A 19,642-nucleotide genomic window follows, 5' to 3' on the forward strand; every position below is an offset into this window, starting at 1 on the left:
AGACGGCACCAATAGTCGGGATCGAACCTGAGTCTCCGGCGCTGCATTCGCTGTAAGGCGGCAACTCTACCGCTGCGCCACCGTGATGCCGTTTCTTTGATGTTTGGCTGTTGTGCTAAAGAAAGCCAAGTCGCACTCTGACCCTCTGTCACCTGAGGTTGAGAGGGAGAGACAGATCAGCCATGGCAGAGTGGACTCGATCGGCAGAATGGCCTAATTCTGCTCCTATCGCTCATCAAAACCTCCTCTTTTTTATACGTTGCAGATTAATTGATATCGGATCAAGATTAAAAGAAGGGAAGATTGCCATTTTCTGTGGGTTTTTATGATATTCACCTGGCACTCCGAACTCAAGGCCAACACACCCACAGGTAAGAAAGCTGCCTTTTTGCATGTCTCATGTTGTTGATTCAGGATAAAGGATGATTGGACATGTCGATGGCCTTGTTCCGTGAGGCCATTCTGCAGTATTTGAACTACGATGGGATTATTTTTGTAACTTTGTTGGAAGTTTGTTCGCGGCTGTAAAGAATGTGGTTGGTCAATCTTGTTACATCAACTGTGCAAGTTGGAAACCAGTAGTTTGCGCCTCTGAATATACACACACCCATCAGCCAAAACATTATGCCCACCTGCCTAATATGCTGTTGGTCCTCCGTGTGCAGCCCCATACGCAGCAGGGTGCGATGCACTGTGTATTGTGACACATTCCTCCCGTGACCACCATTAACATTGTCTGTGACTTGTGCCACAGTCGACCTTCTGTCGGCTCGGACCAGACGGGATAGCCTTCGTTGCCCTTGCGCATCGATGAGCCTTGGGCGCCCAACACCCTGCCTGTAGCCGGTTTGTGGTTTGTCCCTCCTCGGACCACTGTCGGTCGGTACTCACCACTGCTGACCGGGAGCACCCCACAAGCCTTGCCGTTTCAGAGATGCTCTGACCCAGTTGTCTGGCCATAACAATTTGGCCCTTGTCAAAGTCGCTCAGGTCTTTACTCCTGCCCATTTCTCCTGCATCCAACGCGTCAACTTCAAGAACTGACTGTTCACTTGCTGCCTAATATATCCCACCCCTTGACAGGTGCCTTGTAACAAGATAACCAATGTTATTCACTTCGCCTGTCGGTGGTCATAATATTTTGGTTGATCGGTGTGTATGTTGTTTGGCAAATATTGTCCCTCTTCTCCGAGACTCTGTAAAGCAGCAGTGTTTTCATGTTTCCGTAACATTCAGCTGGCCAGCAGTGTCCTATACTTTGCACCAGCATTTATTCGAGCCAACACTGAATTTCGCTGTCAGTTCACCTTTGGTCCAATCCCTTGTCTGAATCTCTGAAGCTCGGTGCAGCCAACGCCAAGGCTCTGTGGAGGAGGACCACAGTCTAAGGACCTTCCGCTGCTGGACATTGGGGGGCAGAGACCGGTGGGGACACCCCACAAAGAGAGCCCAGAGGTTTAAAGATAGTTACGAACATTATCGAATATGACACTGATGAATGTATAGATGCTGAGAATGTTGGGGGAGTTTTGTGCACTGTTCCAGTCTTGTATACATTTTTTCATTTTATATTTTTGGAAATTAAAACGATTCCTTCAATATCCAGCGTCACATCTGAGTGGAGGAGTTATACTCAGTGTCCACAACGTTCTCTGTTGGAGAGGTCCAATACTCTCCAACACTCTGAGTGAACAAACCTTTGCTCTTTCCTTACGCCGACCTCTGTCTCTCTTGCCAAGGAAGCAGCCTGTTGGCATCTAACTTGCCAAAGCCACTGGGAATCTCCGTCTCCACTGCCATCGCTTTCTGTTCTAGTAAACCTGAGTCAATGGAACCAACGGGAACTTGGAGATTTTGCACGCGGTGTCACGGAACCATAAATCCACAATTCTCTGCAAATTCTTGCGGTCTTGGACGGAAATGTGACCAACGTTGCTGATGTTGTGGACAATGGGGTAGGTTGATGGTGTGGACAATGGGGTAGGTTGATGGTTTGGACAATGGGGTAGGTTGATGGTGTGGACAATGGGGGTAGGTTGATGGTTTGGACAATGGGGTAGGTTGATGGTGTGGACAATGGGGTAGGTTGATGGTGTGGACAATGGGGTAGGTTGTCTGAAGCCACCACTGGAGATAGGTCAGATGGGAGGTTGTGCTGTATAATTCAGACTCTTGGACAAATTAACGGATGCCCTTTCTCTCCAGCTACTGTATGTTGACAATCTGTGCCCCATTCATCCCTTAAATTATTTCATACATGTCTGTTTAATCCACTCAATAATGAAGGCATCGGCTGGTAAATCACATTGCTTTTAACCCCTTGGCTGACCTTAGGTCAGATATCCCAATTTTCGATGCAGGGATTGAAAATGGTGAAGAAGCAAAGATGATCCTTTCCACTGATATTCACCGGGGGTCCAAAGGGAGGCAGATGTGGGAGCCCTGTTTGAAACCGGGCCCAAACCGTGTTACTGGTAGTTTGCCACCATTCTGGTGTCCACTGGTGTGTGTTTGAAAGAGGGCGATGAAGGAGATGCATCAATGACCCGTGGTGTGTGCTGGGTTATACCAGGGCGTCACGGTGGCGCAGCGGTAGAGTTGCCGCCTTACAGCGAATGCAGCGCCGGAGACCCGGGTTCAATCCCGACAATGGGCGCCGTCTGTACGGAGTTTGTACGTTCTCCCCGTGACCTGCGTGGGTTTTCTCCGAGATCTTCGGTTTCCTCCCACACTCCAAAGACGTGCAGATTTGTAGGTTAATTGGCTTTGTGTGAATGTAAATTGTCCCTAGTCTGTGTAGGATAGTGTTAGTGTGCGGGGATCGCTGGTCGGCGTGGACATGATTGGCTGAAGGGCCTGTTTCCGCGCTGCATCTCTAAACTGAACTAAACTAAAATAGATGACGTGCGTAGGAAGGAACTGCAGATGCTGGTTTAGACCGAAGATAGACACAAAGTGCTGGAGTAACTCAGCGGGACAGGCAGCATCTCTGGAGAGAAGGGACGGGTCGAGGCCTGATTGTGGGGGCGGTGAGGTAACTGGAAGATTCGGGGGGCAGGACAAATCCTGGCAGGTAATAGGGAGTGGCACGGTGGCGCAGCGGTAGAGTTGCTGCCTTACGGCGCCAGAGACCCGGGTTCCATCCTGACTACGGCTGCTGTCTGTATGGGAGTTTGTACGCTCTTCCCGTGACTGCGTGGCTCAGTGGCTTCCCCCTCTGAAGGCTGTGGCCCCCAGTTCCTTCTGCATTCTCGTTGTGCGTTTGTGAATTGCTCTCCAATTATGAACATAACTTCAGCCGCCTCACCTTGAAGTTGTTTTTATCGACCATGAGAAAAGAAAATGTTTATTCAGCAGCTCGGGCCAGTTTTCCCGAGACTCCGTTGCACTGATTCATGTAGAAACATTAACTCTTGTATGTGTCTGGTTATTTTGTTTTTAGTTTAGTTGAAGGACACAGCAGGGAAACTGGCACTTCAGCCGACCGAGTCCACACCGACCAGTGATCCCGATATCTAGCACTAGCCTATACACCAGGGACAATTTACAATTTTTATCAAAGGCAGATTAATCTACAAACCCGCACGTCTTTGGAGTGTGGGAGGAAACCGGAGCACCCGGAGAAAACCCGCGCAGGTCACGGGGAGAACGTGCAAACTCCGTACAGACAGCGCCCGTAGTCGGGATCGAACCTCTGGCGCTGTGAGGCAGCAACTCTACCGCTGCGCCACCGTGCCGCCCCTGAATTAAATTCTTCATTAAATTGTGAATGCCCAGACACATTTGGGGCATGGAAACAGGCAGGAAAACCAAGCCCATTGCTCAGCAAATGTGGACTGACAATAGACAATAGACAATAGGTCCAGGAGGAGGCCATTCGGCCCTTCGAGCCGGCACCACCATTCAATGTGATCATGGCTGATCATTCTCAATCAGTACCCCGTTCCTGCCTTCTCCCCATACCCCCTGACTCCGCTATCCTTAAGGACAACTGGCTGGTGGACAACTGCTTTCTGAAGACTGAATCACCTGCAATTAATCCCAGTTATTTCTCCTCGTGACTTCCTTATTCTTCTTTGGCTCTAATTGGAACCATGAATGATGTGGTGTGGATTTAATCCGCAATCATGTTCCTGTCACAAGCATCGGTCCATCTGTTCCACATCAGTCTTTGTGATGTGTGCCGAAGGTGGGCACAAAACGCTGGAGTAACTCAGCGGGACAGGCAGCATTTCTGGAGAGAAGGAATGGGTGACGTTTCAGGGTCGAGACTCTTCTTCAGACAGAAGAAGGGTCTCGAACCGAAACATCACCCATTTCCTTCTCTCCAGAGATGTTGCCAGTCCCGCTGAGTTACTCCAGCTTTTTGTGTCTATCTTGTGTGTATGTGTGTATGTGTGTGTGTCTGTCTGTATGTGTGTATGTGTGTATGTGTGTGTGTCTGTATGTGTGTATGTGTGTATGTGTGTGTGTGTGTGTGTCTGTATGTGTGTATGTGTGTATGTGTGTCTGTATGTATGTATGTGTGTGTGTATGTGTGTGTGTCTGTCTGTATGTGTGTGTGTCTGTCTGTATGTGTGTATGTGTGTCTGTATGTATGTATGTGTGTGTGTATGTGTGTGTGTCTGTCTGTATGTGTGTATGTGTGTGTGTAAATATGTGTGTGTGTCTGTCTGTATGTGTGTATGTGTGTGTGTAAATATGTGTGTGTGTCTGTCTGTATGTGTGTATGTGTGTGTGTTTATATAAAGTAAGGGATAAGAGTTTATTTCAGCCCATCAAGTCTACTCTGCCATTCAATCATGGCTGATCTATCTTTCCCTCCTAACCCCATTCTCCTGCCTTCTCCCCATAACCTCTGAAAAGTCCGGGAGTAGAGCAAGGACGCCCGTTGGCTGAGCAGAAAAGTAAGTGCTAATTACAGTTGAACAGGCAGTTTAAGCCAGAGCTGGTTATAGGCACAAGGTGATGGCGGAAGAGTTGGTGCAGTGTGTTTCCTGCAGGATGTGGGAAGACAGGGACGTCGCTGGAGCTTCTGGGAGCTACACCTGCAAGAACTGTGTCCAGGTGCAGCTCCTGAAGGGACGTGTGGTGGAGTTGGAGAGGCAGTTGGATGACCTCAGGGCCATCCGGGAATGCGAGAGTTTCCTCGACAGGACCTATTGTGAGGCTGTCACGCCAAGGGTCCAGGTCGAGCGAAGGTGGGAGACTGTTTCAGGGGGGAGTGGACGTGGACTACAGGAGAACCCAGTGGCTGTGCCTATTGCAAATAGGTATACCCTCTTGGGAACTGTCGGGGCTGAAGACGTTTCCAGTCCAAGTGGCGGACCTGTTGGCAAGGATACTCGACAGGGGAGACCGAAGTCTGGAAGAGCCGTAGTGGTCGGTGACTCCATAGTCCGAGGGACGGACAGAAGATTCTGTGGCAGCAGGAGGGACTTGAGGATGGTCTGTTGCCTCCCTGGTGCCAGGGTTCAGCACATCACAGACCGGCTTCAGAAAATCCTAGTGAGGGAGGGCGATCAACCTGAAGTCGTTGTGCACGTGGGCACGAATGACGTCGGGCGGAAGAGGAAGGAGGTGCTACAGCGGGAGTTTAGAGAGTTGGGAAAAACACTGAGAAGTAGGACGTCGAAGGTGGTTATCTCTGGACTGCTACCGGTACCTCGTGCTGGTGAGGCCAGGAACAGAGAGATAGAGGGTATGAATATATGGCTGAGGGGCTGGTGCAGAGAGCAGGGATTTAGATTTCTGGACCACTGGGATCTCTTCTGGGCTAGGGGTGACTTGTACAAAAGGGACGGGTTGCATCTTAACAGCAGGGGGACAAACATTCTGGCAGGCAGGTTTGCTAGTGTGACACCTGTGGCTTTAAACTAAGTAGTGGGGGGGAGGGGTTAACAAAGTGTGAATATGAAGATGAGGTAAAAGGGAATACAGGAGATATTGCAAAAGACTCTCGGAAGAATGGGAACAGAAGTTCTAGAGGGGAAAAGAAATTAAGGGCAGGGCCAATTGTGAACGATGTGAGAGGGGAGGTAAATACAGAAGTTAAAGTGTTGTACTTAAATGCGCGTAGTATAAAAAATAAAGTGGACGAGCTTGAGGCTCAGTTAGTCATGGGCAAGTATGATGTTGTAGGGATCACTGAGACATGGCTACAAGAGGACCAGGGCTGGGAACTGAATATTCGGGGGTACACAACGTATAGAAAAGACAGACAGGTGGGCAGAGGGGGTGGGGTTGCTCTGATGGTAAGGAATGATATTCATTCCCTTGCAAGGGGTGACATAGAATCAGGAGATGTTGAATCAGTATGGATAGAAATGAGAAATTGTAAGGGTAAAAAGACCCTAATGGGAGTTATCTATAGGCCCCCAAACAGTAGCCTCGACATAGGGTGCAAGTTGAATCAGGAGATAAAATTGGCGTGTCAAAAATGTAATGCTACGGTGGTTATGGGAGATTTCAACATGCAGGTAGACTGGGAAAATCAGGTTGGAAATGGACCCCAGGAAAGAGAGTTTGTAGAGTGCCTTCGAGATGGATTCTTAGAACAGCTTGTACTGGAGCCTACCAGGGAGAAGGCAATTCTGGATTTAGTGTTGTGTAATGATCCTGATCTGATAAGGGGACTAGAGGTAAAAGAGCCATTAGGAGGCAGTGATCACAACATGATAAGTTTTACTCTGCAAATGGAAAGGCAGAAGGGAAAATCGGAAGTGTCGGTATTACAGTATAGCAAAGGGGATTACAGAGGCATGAGGCAGGAGCTGGCCAAAATTGACTGGAAGGAGGCCCTAGCAGGGAAGACGGTAGAACAGCAATGGCAGGTATTCCTGGGAATAATGCAGAGGTTGCAGGATCAATTTATTCCAAAGAGGTGGAAAGACTCTAAGGGGAGTAAGAGACACCTGTGGCTGACAAGGGAAGTCAGGGACAGCATAAAAATTAAGGAGAGGAAGTATAACATAGCAAAGAAGAGTGGGAAGACAGAGGATTGGGACTCTTTTAAAGAGCAACAAAAGTTAACTAAAAAGGCAATACGGGGAGAAAAGATGAGGTACGAGGGTAAACTAGCCAATAATATAAAGGAGGATAGCAAAAGTTTTTTTAGGTACGTGAAGAGGAATCAAATAGTCAAGGCAAATGTGGGTCCCTTGAAGACAGAAACAGGGGAATTTATTATGGGGAACAAAGAAATGGCAGACGAGTTAAACCGTTACTTTGGATCTGTCTTCACTGAGGAAGATACACACAATCTCCCAAATGTTCTAGGGGCCGGAGAACCTAGGGTGATGGAGGAACTGAAGGAAATCCACATTAGGCAGGAAATGGTTTTGGGTAGACTGATGGGATTGAAGGCTGATAAATCCCCAGGGCCTGATGGTCTGCATCCCAGGGTACTTAAGGAGGTGGCTCTAGAAATAGTGGAAGCATTGGAGATCATTTTTCAATGTTCTATAGATTCAGGATCAGTTCCTGTGGATTGGAGGATAGCAAATGTTATCCCACTTTTTAAGAAAGGAGGGAGAGAGAAAACGGGTAATTATAGACCAGTTAGTCTGACATCAGTGGTGGGGAAGATGCTGGAGTCAATTATAAAAGACGAAATTGCTGAGCATTTGAATAGCAGTAACGGGATCATTCCGAGTCAGCATGGATTTACGAAGGGGAAATCATGCTTGACAAATCTACTGGAATTTTTTGAGGATGTAACTAGGAAAATTGACAAGGGAGAGTCAGTGGATGTGGTGTACCTCGACTTTCAGAAAGCCTTCGACAAGGTCCCACATAGGAGATTAGTGGGCAAAATTAGGGCACATGGTATTGGGGGTAGGGTACTGACATGGATAGAAAATTGGTTGACAGACAGAAAGCAAAGAGTGGGGATAAATGGGTCCCTTTCGGAATGGCAGGCAGTGACCAGTGGGGTACCACAAGGTTCGGTGCTGGGACCCCAGCTATTTACGATATACATTAATGACTTAGACGAAGGGATTAAAAGTACCATTAGCAAATTTGCAGATGATACTAAGTTGGGGGGAAGTGTGAATTGTGAGGAAGATGCAATAAGGCTGCAGGGTGACTTGGACAGGTTGTGTGAGTGGGCGGATGTAGATAAGTGTGAGGTTATTCACTTTGGAAGTAAGAATAGAAAGGCAGATTATTATCTGAATGGTGTCAAGTTAGGAGGAGGGGGAGTTCAACGAGACCTGGGTGTCCTAGTGCATCAGTCAATGAAAGGAAGCATGCAGGTACAGCAGGCAGTGAAGAAAGCCAATGGAATGTTGGCCTTCGTAACAAGAGGAGTTGAGTATAGGAGCAAAGAGGTCCTTCTACAGTTGTACCGGGCCCTGGTGAGACCGCACCTGGAGTACTGTGTGCAGTTTTGGTCTCCAAATTTGAGGAAGGATATTCTTGCTATGGAGGGCGTGCAGCGTAGGTTCACTAGGTTAATTCCCGGAATGGCGGGACTGTCGTATGTTGAAAGGCTGGGGCGATTGGGCTTGTATACACTGGAATTTAGAAGGATGAGGGGGGATCTTATTGAAACATATAAGATAATTAGGGGATTGGACACATTAGAGGCAGATAACATGTTCCCAATGTTGGGGGAGTCCAGAACAAGGGGCCACAGTTTAAGAATAAGGGGTAGGCCATTTAGAACGGAGATGAGGAAGAACTTTTTCAGTCAGAGGGTGGTGAAGGTGTGGAATTCTCTGCCTCAGAAGGCAGTGGAGGCCAGTTCGTTGGATGCTTTCAAGAGAGAGCTGGATAGAGCTCTTAAGGATAGCGGAGTGAGGGGGTATGGGGAGAAGGCAGGAACGGGGTACTGATTGAGAGTGATCAGCCATGATCGCATTGAATGGCGGTGCTGGCTCGAAGGGCTGAATGGCCTACTCCTGCACCTATTGTCTATTGTCTATTGTCTATTGTCTATTGTCACACACACATATATATATATATATACTCACAAAGTGCTGGAGTAACTCAGCAGGTCAGGCAGCATCTCAGGAGAGAAGGAATGGTCGACGTTTTGGGTCGAGACCCTTCTTCAGACCCGAAACGTCGCCCATTCCTTCTCTCCTGAGATGCTGCCTGACCCGCTGAGTTACTCCAGCGTTTTGTGAATAAATACCTTTGATTTTTACCAGCATTTGCAGTTATTTTCTTATATATATATATATAACTTTTTTTCTCATTTATTATATTGTTTAGAGTGCCACGTTTACATATTCGGTTGTGCTGCTGAATGTAAGGTTGCTGTTGTTCTATCTGGGACCTATGACAATAAAACACACTTGACTCTCTCTGACCTTCACTCAAGACCAGTGCAGTTTTCTCGTTGGTTCGAGCTGAAAGAATGGATGTGTGCAAGCCATATCTCACCGTGCCTTGCATCCGGAACAGCGGACAGTTAGTTATGTGAAGGAAGGGGCCAGCATTAGCCCACCCCTGTAGAGCGCAGGGCCACAGCCCAAGGAGAAGACCAGACAAATGTCGCCGGCCTGCTTTTGTTCTGCTGCCCATTCGTGTTTGACTCGTGAAGAGTAATAGATTTTGGTAAAGGAGTTAGTGTGTGTAATATAACATAATGCTTCATAAAGTTTATGAATTAAATACTGGAGATCTGGCAGTAAATTTGAGAATTTAATCTAATTGAGGGGAATAAACATATGGTTTATTGAAATGTATGTAGATTTGCAGTCTACTTAGATATATCAGATAGAAACAAAACAAAGCGCTGGAGTAACTCAGCGGGTCAGGCAGCATCTGTGGAGAACATGGATAGGTGACGTTTCACAGAGTGCTGGAGTAACTCAGCAGGTCACCTATCCATGTTCTCCAGAGATGCTGCCCGACCCGCTGAGTTACTCCAGCACTCTGTGAAACGTCACCTATCCATGTTCTCCACAGATGTTGCCTGACCCGCTGAGTTACTCCAGCACTCTGTGAAACGTCACCTATCCACGTTCTCCACAGATGCTGCCTGACCCGCTGAGTTACTCCAGCACTCTGTGAAACATCACCTATCCATGTTCCCCAGAGATGCTGCCTGACCCGCTGAGTTACTCCAGCACTCTGTGAAACGTCACCTACCCATGTTCTCCACAGATGCTGCCTGACCCGCTGAGTTGTTCCTTAGTTTGACTCACAATACCATGCCAATAGCTAATTATCCATTAGTGGTGAAGAATATTTCTAGAGTGGCTGTTAGCTTATCACTTGCTGCATTTCAGAAGACAAATAATTCTGGTTGCAATTTATCACGAGTCATTTTGATGCCATCAGCCCACTCAAACATTGCAATTAAACCATTGAAATGAAACTGGCAGATCTCTCTGCAGTTCCTTCCAACCTCCATAAGTTCATGTGACAGGAGGAGAATTAGGCCATTTGGCTCACCAAATCTACTCCGCCATTCAATCATGGCTGATCTATCTTTCACTCTCAACCACATTCTCCTGCCTTCTCCCCATAACTCCTGACAACTTCTAGTTGGTTATCGAAGTGTAGAGAACATGAAGGTAGCCACAAAATGCTGGAGTAACTCAGCGGGTCAGGCAGCATCTCGGGAGAGAAGGAATGGGTGACGTTTCGGGTCGAGACCCATCTTTAGACTCGAAACGTCACCCATTCCTTCTCCCCAGAGATGCTGCCTGACCCGCTGAGTTACTCCAGCATTTTGTGTCTACCTTCGATTTAAACCAGCATCTGCAGTTTTATATCCCTGTAGAGAATATGAAATGGATTACAAATTAGCAACTCCTTGACAATGCCAGATAGACACCACACTCAATAAGTCAACTTTCTAAACTTTAAATGGAGACCAAACAAACTGCAAATGCTGGAATCCTGAGCAAAACACAAAGTGCTGGAGGAACTCATTGGGCCAGGCAGCATCTGCCTATCAAAAAACCCTCTCCACTGTATCAATCTATTAGAATTTACTTGAGAGATACAGCAAGGAAACAGGCCATTCGGCCCACCAATTTCATGCTGACCAGCGATCACCCTGTACGTTTGCATTGTCCAACACACAAGGGACACTTTACAATTTTCAGAGAAGACAGTTAACCTACAAGCCTGCACATCTTTGGAATCCGGGAGGAAACCGGAGCACCCGGAGAGAACCCACGCCATCACAGGGAGAACGTACAAACTCTGTACAGACAGCACCCGCAGTCAGGATCGAACACGGGTCTCTGGCGCTGTGAGGCAACAACTCTACCGTTGTGCCACCGTGATGCTCGATTACCTGCCAGGCTTTGTCTTGCCCCCCCGACTCTTCCAATTCCCTCACCGCCCCCACTAGCAGTCTGAGAAAGGGTCCCCACCCGTAACGCACCCAACCATGTTCTCCAGAGATGCTGCCTGACCCGCTGAGTTACTCCAGCACTCTGTGAAACGTCACCTATCCATGTTCTCCACAGATGCTGCCTGACCCGCTGAGTTACTCCAGCACTCTGTGAAACGTCACCTATCCATGTTCTCCACAGATGCTGCCTGACCCGCTGAGTTACTCCAACACTCTGTGAAACGTCACCTATTCATGTTCTCCACAGATGCTGCCTGACCCATAAGGCAGGAGAATGGCGTTAAGAGGGGAAGATAGTTCACCCATGATTGAATGGCGGAGTAGACTTGATGGGCCGAATGGTCATTCTTCTCCTATCACCTATGATCTTATATCCAGCTAATACCCCAGCATTGTGTCCATTTTTCTAAACCTGCCTCCGCAGTTGCAGGTATCTCTGGTTGTGAGAAGGGGTCGCCAACTTCCTCACTCCCAAATAAGGGACAAAGCATGACGTCACCGCCCCACGCCCCATGTGGCCTCACCCAGCGGCCACGTGCTCCCGCTCCACCAATGGCGGCCGCCCGGGCCGGGAGGCAGTTTGCTGTAGTCCTAGACAGTGTAGGCCCAGGCGCCGCCTAACGGAGGTTGCATAGCAACCCGCCTCCTGGCCCGGGCGGCCGCCATTGGTGGAGCGGGAGCATGTGGCCGCTGGCTGGGTGAGGTCACGTGGGGCGCGGGGCAGTGACGTCGCCCTTTGTCCCGTATTTGGGAGTGAGGAAGTTGGCAACCCTACTAATACGGGACAAGGGCGGTTGGTCCCGTACGGGACAAACTAATTTAACCCAAAATACGGGATGTCCTGGCTAATACGGGATGGTTGGCAACCCTAGTTGTGAGTGAAGTATGATTTTCTTGCTGCTGCCTCCTTGTCTTAATAAACGTGGACTTTTGAAGAGTATTTGTTTAATTGGCCTGACCTCCTCGCCCTCTGGAGGGCCTGGCCGACACTGGTGGGCTGGACATTCCTGCACGGCTGTCTTAGCTCCGAGCGCAAGTCTCCACAGCGGGCTGGGCTGTTCCTAGCGATGCAGAACCTACGCACTCTAATAATGCGATGTGACGCGACTTGGCAGCTTGACTCAAACGGCCAGAGAAGGCTGGGAGTGTGGGGAGGGAGTCAAACCTGAGCAGGCAAGTGTGCCCTTTAGTTCAAGGTTGCAATCCACTGGAGCAGAGAGAGAGGAGAACACCACTTCACAATCAGCTCCAGCTTCACACTGACAGGCTGGACAAGGCCACACCGTTCCCCACTACTGACGCGTTCCCGCAACTTAATTAAACGGCCTGTCCCTGTTACGCGGTTTTTAAGGCGACTGCCGGCGACTGTCAAAGTCGTAGCAGATCGCCAAAACGTTCTGTTACCCCACGACAATGACCACAACAGTGACCACGACAATGACAACGACAATGACCACGATAATGACCATGACAATGACCACAACAGTGACCACGACAGTGACCATGACAATGACCATGACAATGACCACAATGACCATGACAATGACCACAACAGTGACCACGACAGTGACCATGACAATGACCATCACAATGACCACCACAATGACCACCACAATGACCACGACAATGACCACAACAGTGACCACGACAGTGACCACGACAGTGACCACGACAATGACCACGACAATGACCACAACAGTGACCACGACAGTGACCACGACAGTGACCATGACAATGACCACGACAATGACCACAATGACCACGACAATGACCACGACAATGACCACAATGACCACGACAATGACCATCACAATGACCACGACAATGACCACGACAACGACTGCGACAATGACCATGACAATGACCACGACAGGGACCATGACAATGACCACGACAATGACCACAATGACCAAGGCAATGACCATGACAATGACCACGACAATGACCATGACAATGACCACGACAATGACCATGACAATGACCACGACAATGACCACGACAATGACCGCGACAACAACCACGGCAATGACCACGACAATGACCACGACAATGACCATGACAATGACCACGATGATGACCACGATGATGACCACGACAATGACCATGACAATGACCATGACAATGACCATGACCATGACCATGACCATGACCATGACCATGACCATGACCATGACCATGACCATGACCATGACAATGACCACGACAATGACCACAATGACCACGACAATGACCACGACAATGACCACGACAATTACCACGACAATGACCATCACAATGACCACGACAGTGACCATGACAATGACCGCGACAATGACCGCGACAATGACCACGACAATGACCACGACAATGACCATGACAATGACCATGACAGTGACCACGACAATGACCACGACAATGACCACGACAGTGACCACGACAGTGACCATGACAGTGACCACGACAGTGACCACGACAATGACCACGACAATGCCGAGTCAGGTCGATACAAGTTACTTTTTTGTGAAACCAGCACCTGGCTGAGAGATTACACCGTCTTCCGAAACATCGCGACATTCCCACGCTTACCTGACCGTCAAACTGTCGCCTCCGATCTACCCGTCAAATGTCCCGACGGTAAATAAATTGGTTAAACAAAACTATCTCCTGGTATCTTCAAATGCCTTTTCTTAATTTAATATTACGTGCTTCTAAATGCATCTGCGACAACCTGGCAAACCTGGGGACAGCGTGCGACAGACAGCGCCCGCAATAAGCAACGATACCTGGCCACAAGCCATCTGTCGCCGAGACATTTCTACCTGGAAAATGTTTCCGCGACGCGCCGAGATCCGCTACGATTCATTGAAGATTCCTCACGATCACGCCCGCGACACCCCGGCAAACGTTCAGCGACAGCCTAGTCACCGGCAGTCGCCTTAACATCACCTACATGGGACAGACCCTTAACTCTCCAATGCGCATGGGGGGGGGGGTAAAAACCCTACACTTTTTAATTCTTAGCACCAGCGAGGTGCAATAAATGGCTCGCCTTCGGCCACCTTGTGCTAAACCCAAGTATTCGCAGGTCGGGCGTCAAACGTCAAGAAGCAGAACAAATTGTCTCCATTTTAGCCCAAAAACGTTCCTTAATCGTAACATAAGGAATAGACAATAGGTGCAGGAGTAGGCCATTCAGCCCTTCGAGCCAGCACCGCCATTCAATGTGATCATGGATGATCATTCTCACTCAGTACCCCGTTCCTGCCTTCTCCCCATACCCCCTGACTCCGCTATCCTTAAGAGCTCTATCTAGCTCTCTCTTGAATGCATTCAGAGAATTGGCCTCCACTGCCTTCTGAGGCAGAGAATTCCACAGATTCACAACTCTCTGACTGAAAAAGTTTTTCCTCATCTCCGTTCTAAATGGCCTACCCCTTATTCTTAAACTGTGGCCTCTGGTTCTGGACTCCCCCAACATTGGGAACATGTTTCCTGCCTCTAACGTGTCCAACCCCTTAATAATCTTATATATTTCAATAAGATCCTTACAAGTTGGTGCAGTGAATATTCATCCTGTTTCTGATGGATTTAAACTCTGGTCCCGGAGTTGAGCTGAGAATGCATTAATATGTTCCAGCCCACATCAGCACAATCACTGCTCCTTGAATGTTCAAAGCCCTAGTGTTATTCCAGCCCTCTGTAACTATGGCTACATGAACATATTCACACCCTTTAATCTCAAGGTTGAATACTTAACAGTGTTTCTGTATTTGGAAGTCTTTGAATTGTAAGCAGACTAAAAAATGTTGTTTGCAGTTACAGTCAAGCCGATAATAGATCAAACCGCCTGACCTCTGTGAATCTTCTCAACTACTCCCCCAACTTCACGGAAAAGCTATTCTTCACTTGTTCCTCTTGGTTCAGCTCAGGGATACAGCGAGGGTTGCCAACTATCTCACTCCCAAATAAGGGACAAAAGGTGACGTCACCGCCCCGCGCCCCACGTGACCTTGCCCAGCCAGCGGCCATGTGCTACCACTCCCCAATGACGGCTGCCCGGGCCGGGAGGTTGCTATACAGCCTGCCTTAGGCCGGACCTACAGCATCCAGACATACAGCGTCCGGGTCTACAGCGTCCGGGCCTACAGCGTCCGGACCTACAGCGTCCGGGCCTACAGCGTCCGGGCCTACAGCGTCCGGGCCTACAGCGTCCGGGCCTACAGCGTCCGGACCTACAGCATCCAGACATACAGAGTCCGGGCTTTCAGCGTCCGGGCCTACAGCGTCCGGGCCTACAGCCTCCGGGCCCACACTGTCCGGGCCTACAGCATCCAGACATACCGCGTCCGGGCCTACAGCGTCCGGGCCTACAGCGTCCGGACCTACAGCATCCAGACATACAGAGTCCGGGCTTTCAGCGTCCGGGCCTACAGCGTCCGGGCCTACAGCCTCCGGACCCGCACTGTCCGGGCCTACAGCATCCAGACATACAGCGTCCGGGCCTACAGCCTCCGGACCTACAGCATCCCCCGGGCCTAATGGGGGACAAGGGCGTTCCAGTAAGGGACAAACCAATTTAGCCTACTATACTGGATGTCCCGGCTAATACGGGACAGTTGGCAACCCTACCTTCGGCCCACCGAGTCCATGCCATTCAGCGATCCCCCCTTCACTAGCACTATCCATCCCAATAGGAACAATTTACAATTTTAAACTTTTAGACTTTAGAGATAGTGTGGAAACAGGCCCTTCAGCCCACCAAGTCCACATCAGCCAGTGGTCCCCATACACTAATACTATCCCACACACACGCTAGGGACAATATTACCAAAGCCACTTGGCCTGCAAACCAGTACGTCTTTGGAGTGTGGGCGGAAACCGGAGCAGCCAGAGAAAACACACGTGATATAAAGATCACATTAGATTCATAGACCTGGACACTATTCCTTGGAGCACAGGAGGATCAGGGGTGACACAATGGAGGTCTCCAACATTATGAGAGTAGATCGGGTAGATACAGAGTCTCTTGCTTAGAGTAGGGAAATCGAGGACCAGAGGACATAGGTTTAAAGTGAGGGGGGAAATATTTAATAGAAACCTGAGGGGTAACTTTTTTACACAAAGGGTGGTGGGTATATGGAACGAGCTACTGGAGGAGGTAGTTGAGGCAGGGACTATCGCAATGTTTAAGAAACAGTTAGACAGGTACATAGATAGGACAGGTTTGGGGGGATATGGGCCAAACGCGGGCAGGTGGGACTAGTGTGGATGGGACATGTTGGCCGGCATGGGCAAGTTGGGCCGTAGGGCCTGTTTCCACGCTGCATCACTCTGTGACAAATTTGGTTTCCCTCTGCTGAATTTATTTGTTCTGACTCGGTGGCGCAGCGGTGGAGACCCGGGTTCCGATGCTGTCTGTACAGAGTTTGTACGTTCTCCCCGTGACCTGCATGGGTTTTCTCCGAGTGCTCCGGTTTCCTCCCACACTCCAAAGGTGTACAGGTTTGTAGCCCTAATCTGCTTGGTAAAATTGTAAATTGTCCCTAGTGTGTGTAGGATAGTGTTAATGTACGGGGATCGCTGGTCGACACGGGCCCGGTGGGCCGAAGGGCCTGTTTCCGCACTGTATCTCTAAAACTAAAGGGGGTGAGAACCATCACATTGAATAGTTCCCGGCTGTTCACTGCTCACTGGCATGTTATAGAGCCTTCAGTTTGTTAATCTAAAAATATGACTTGTTTACTTATCAGAAGACATAACTGTGTCGATGGCGAGATTGAATTTGTTGCCCTGGTGTATTATAATGGGGAATTAAAATTTAACCAGCAACATGTCGCATGCAATGAAATATTCACGTTGGAGAGAATTTCGCCTTCCTTGAAAAAACATTTCTGAATGTTAACACGAAAACAAAACTGCCAGCGGTTCTCAGCCAAGTGAGAGACAAAGATTAATCTTTGCCGGCTTTATGTGGTTTGTGAAATGAATGTGGGTGTTTTCAGAAAGAATGGGAAGTGAAATGAGTTAGAGACAGCGAGATAGATTCGGCTATTTATCTGTGCCATCTCCTGCTTGGATCAGGAATCCGTATTGTTCACAATCTTGTTCAGAATATTTCTGCTGCTCCTTATTTACAGAGATATTGTAAATCTATCCATTACAGACTTACATTGTTTCTCGATGACTATCAATAGAAATAGTGAGATATAGAGTTTGTCTCCAATGTTGTTTGTTGGGAAAGTAAAACTCCTATTCAGTGAAAAACTGGAGACAGACACAAAATGCTGGAGTAACTCAATAGACAATAGACAATAGGTGCAGGAGGAGGCCATTCAGCACTTCGAGCCAGCACCGCCATTGAATGTGATCATGGCTGATCATTCTCAATCAGTACCCCGTTCCTGCCTTCTCCCCATACCCCATGACTCCGCTATCCTTAAGAGCTCTATCTAGCTCTCTCTTGAATGCATTCAGGGACTTGGCCTCCATTGCCTTCTGAGGCAGAGAATTCCACAGATTCACAACTCTCTGACTGAAAAGGTTTTTCCTCATCTCCGTTCTAAATGGTCTACCCCTTATTCTTAAACTGTGGCCCCTGGTTCTGGACTCCCCCAACAGTGGGAACATGTTTCCTGCCTCTAATGTGTCCAATCCCTTAATAATCTTATATGTTTCGATAAGATCCCCATTCATCCTTCTAAATTCCAGTGTATACAAGCCTAGTCGCTCCAGTCTTTCAACATATGACAGTCCCACCATTCCGGGAATTAACCTAGTAAACCTACGCTGCACGCCCTCAATAGCAAGAATATCCTTCCTCAAATTTGGAGACCAGAACTGCACACAGTACTCCAGGTGCGGTCTCACTAGGGCCCTGTACAACTGCAGAAGGACCTCTTTGCTCCTATACTCAACTCCTCTTGTTATGAAGGCCAACATTCCATTGGCTTTCTTCACTGCCTGCTGTACCTGCATGCTTCCTTTCAGTGACTAATGCACTAGGACACCCAGATCTCGTTGAACATCCCCTCTTCCTAACTTGACACCATTCAGATAATACTCTGCCTTCCTATTCTTACCACCAAAGTCAACGAGTCAGGCAGCTTCTCTGGAGACAAGAAATAGATGACTTCTTGGGAAGGGTCTCGACCCGAAACATCACCTATTCTTTTTCTCCAGAGCCATAACCACGACCAGAACCAGGGGCCACAGTTTAAGAATAAGGGGTCGACCATTTAGGACTGAGATGAGGAAAAAACGCTTCACCCAGAGAGTTGTGAATCTGTGGAATTCTCTGCCTCAGAAGGCAGTGGAGGCTGATTCACTGGATGTTTTCAAGAGAGAGTTAGATTTAGCTCTTAGGGTTAACGGAATCAGGGGATATGGGGAAAAAGCAGGAACGGGGTACTGATTTTGGATGATCAGCCATGATCACATTGAATGGCGGTGCTGGCTCGAAGGGCTGAATGGCCTCCTCCTCCACCATTTGGAACGGAGATGAGGAAGAACTTTTGCAGTCAGAGAGTGGTGAAGGTGTGGAATTCTCTGCCTCAGAAGGCAGTGGAGGCCAGTTCGTTGGATGCTTTCAAGAGAGAGCTGGATAGAGCTCTTAAGGATAGCGGAGTGAGGGGGTATGGGGAGAAGGCAGGAACGGGGTACTGATTGAGAGTGATCAGCCATGATCGCATTGAATGGCGGTGCTGGCTCGAAGGGCTGAATGGCCTCCTCCTCCACCTATTTCGCTATGTTTTTTTTCTCTGCTGCCTGACCCGCTGAGTTACTCCAGTTTGTGTCTGTCTTCGGTTTAAACCAGCAGCTGTAGTTCCTTCCTCCACAATGAGAAACTTGCGTTGATGAAAGTAAGCCGTCTCCAACTCACAAATGATCAAGTTTTGTTTGTGTAAATAAAGAAATCCTGCCCCCGTGTAATTAAAGCAGCGAGCCTTCTGGGCTGTTAACAAAACAGGTTCCATGTCTCTGCCTTGCTACAGAATGTGCTCCGCCTGATAGAATTGGCGGCAATACTCTCGAGACACGCAGGAGCGTAACCATTTGGAGCACCTTCTCTGCTCCAGTTTCCAATCCAACGACACAAGCCCTGCGTACAAACAGTGAAGATACCGAGCACAGAATATAGTTCTCAGCGTCGTAGCGCATCAGTTCCAGAGACAAAGTCCAATGTCCGCAATGGGGTAGAGGTGAATCGGAGAGTACCCGAGCTTATGGAAGGAACATTTGCAGTTCCAAACGTCACGGGAGATCCTTCTTCCCTGTGGCTATCAAACTGTACAACTCCTCTCCCTTCTGTCCTTGGGTAGACTGACCCCCCCCTCGCCCTCC

At 48.7% G+C, this 19,642-nt stretch overlaps 1 protein-coding gene across 10 annotated transcripts in view; it reads left to right on the forward strand.

Moving 5' to 3' along the window:
- The first annotated feature begins 259 nt into the window (after positions 1–259).
- Positions 260–19,642, forward strand: part of LOC144600001 (teneurin-2-like) — a 1,473,402-nt gene continuing 1,454,019 nt past the window's right edge. For all 10 annotated transcript variants that reach the window (XM_078411299.1, XM_078411301.1, XM_078411304.1 and 7 more), the window contains exon 1: positions 260–371. The gene's annotated coding sequence lies outside the window, so the exon portion shown is untranslated. The remainder of the gene's footprint in view (positions 372–19,642) is intronic.

This window comes from Rhinoraja longicauda, chromosome 14 (assembly GCF_053455715.1).
Source record: "Rhinoraja longicauda isolate Sanriku21f chromosome 14, sRhiLon1.1, whole genome shotgun sequence".
Taxonomy (NCBI): domain Eukaryota; kingdom Metazoa; phylum Chordata; class Chondrichthyes; order Rajiformes; family Arhynchobatidae; genus Rhinoraja; species Rhinoraja longicauda.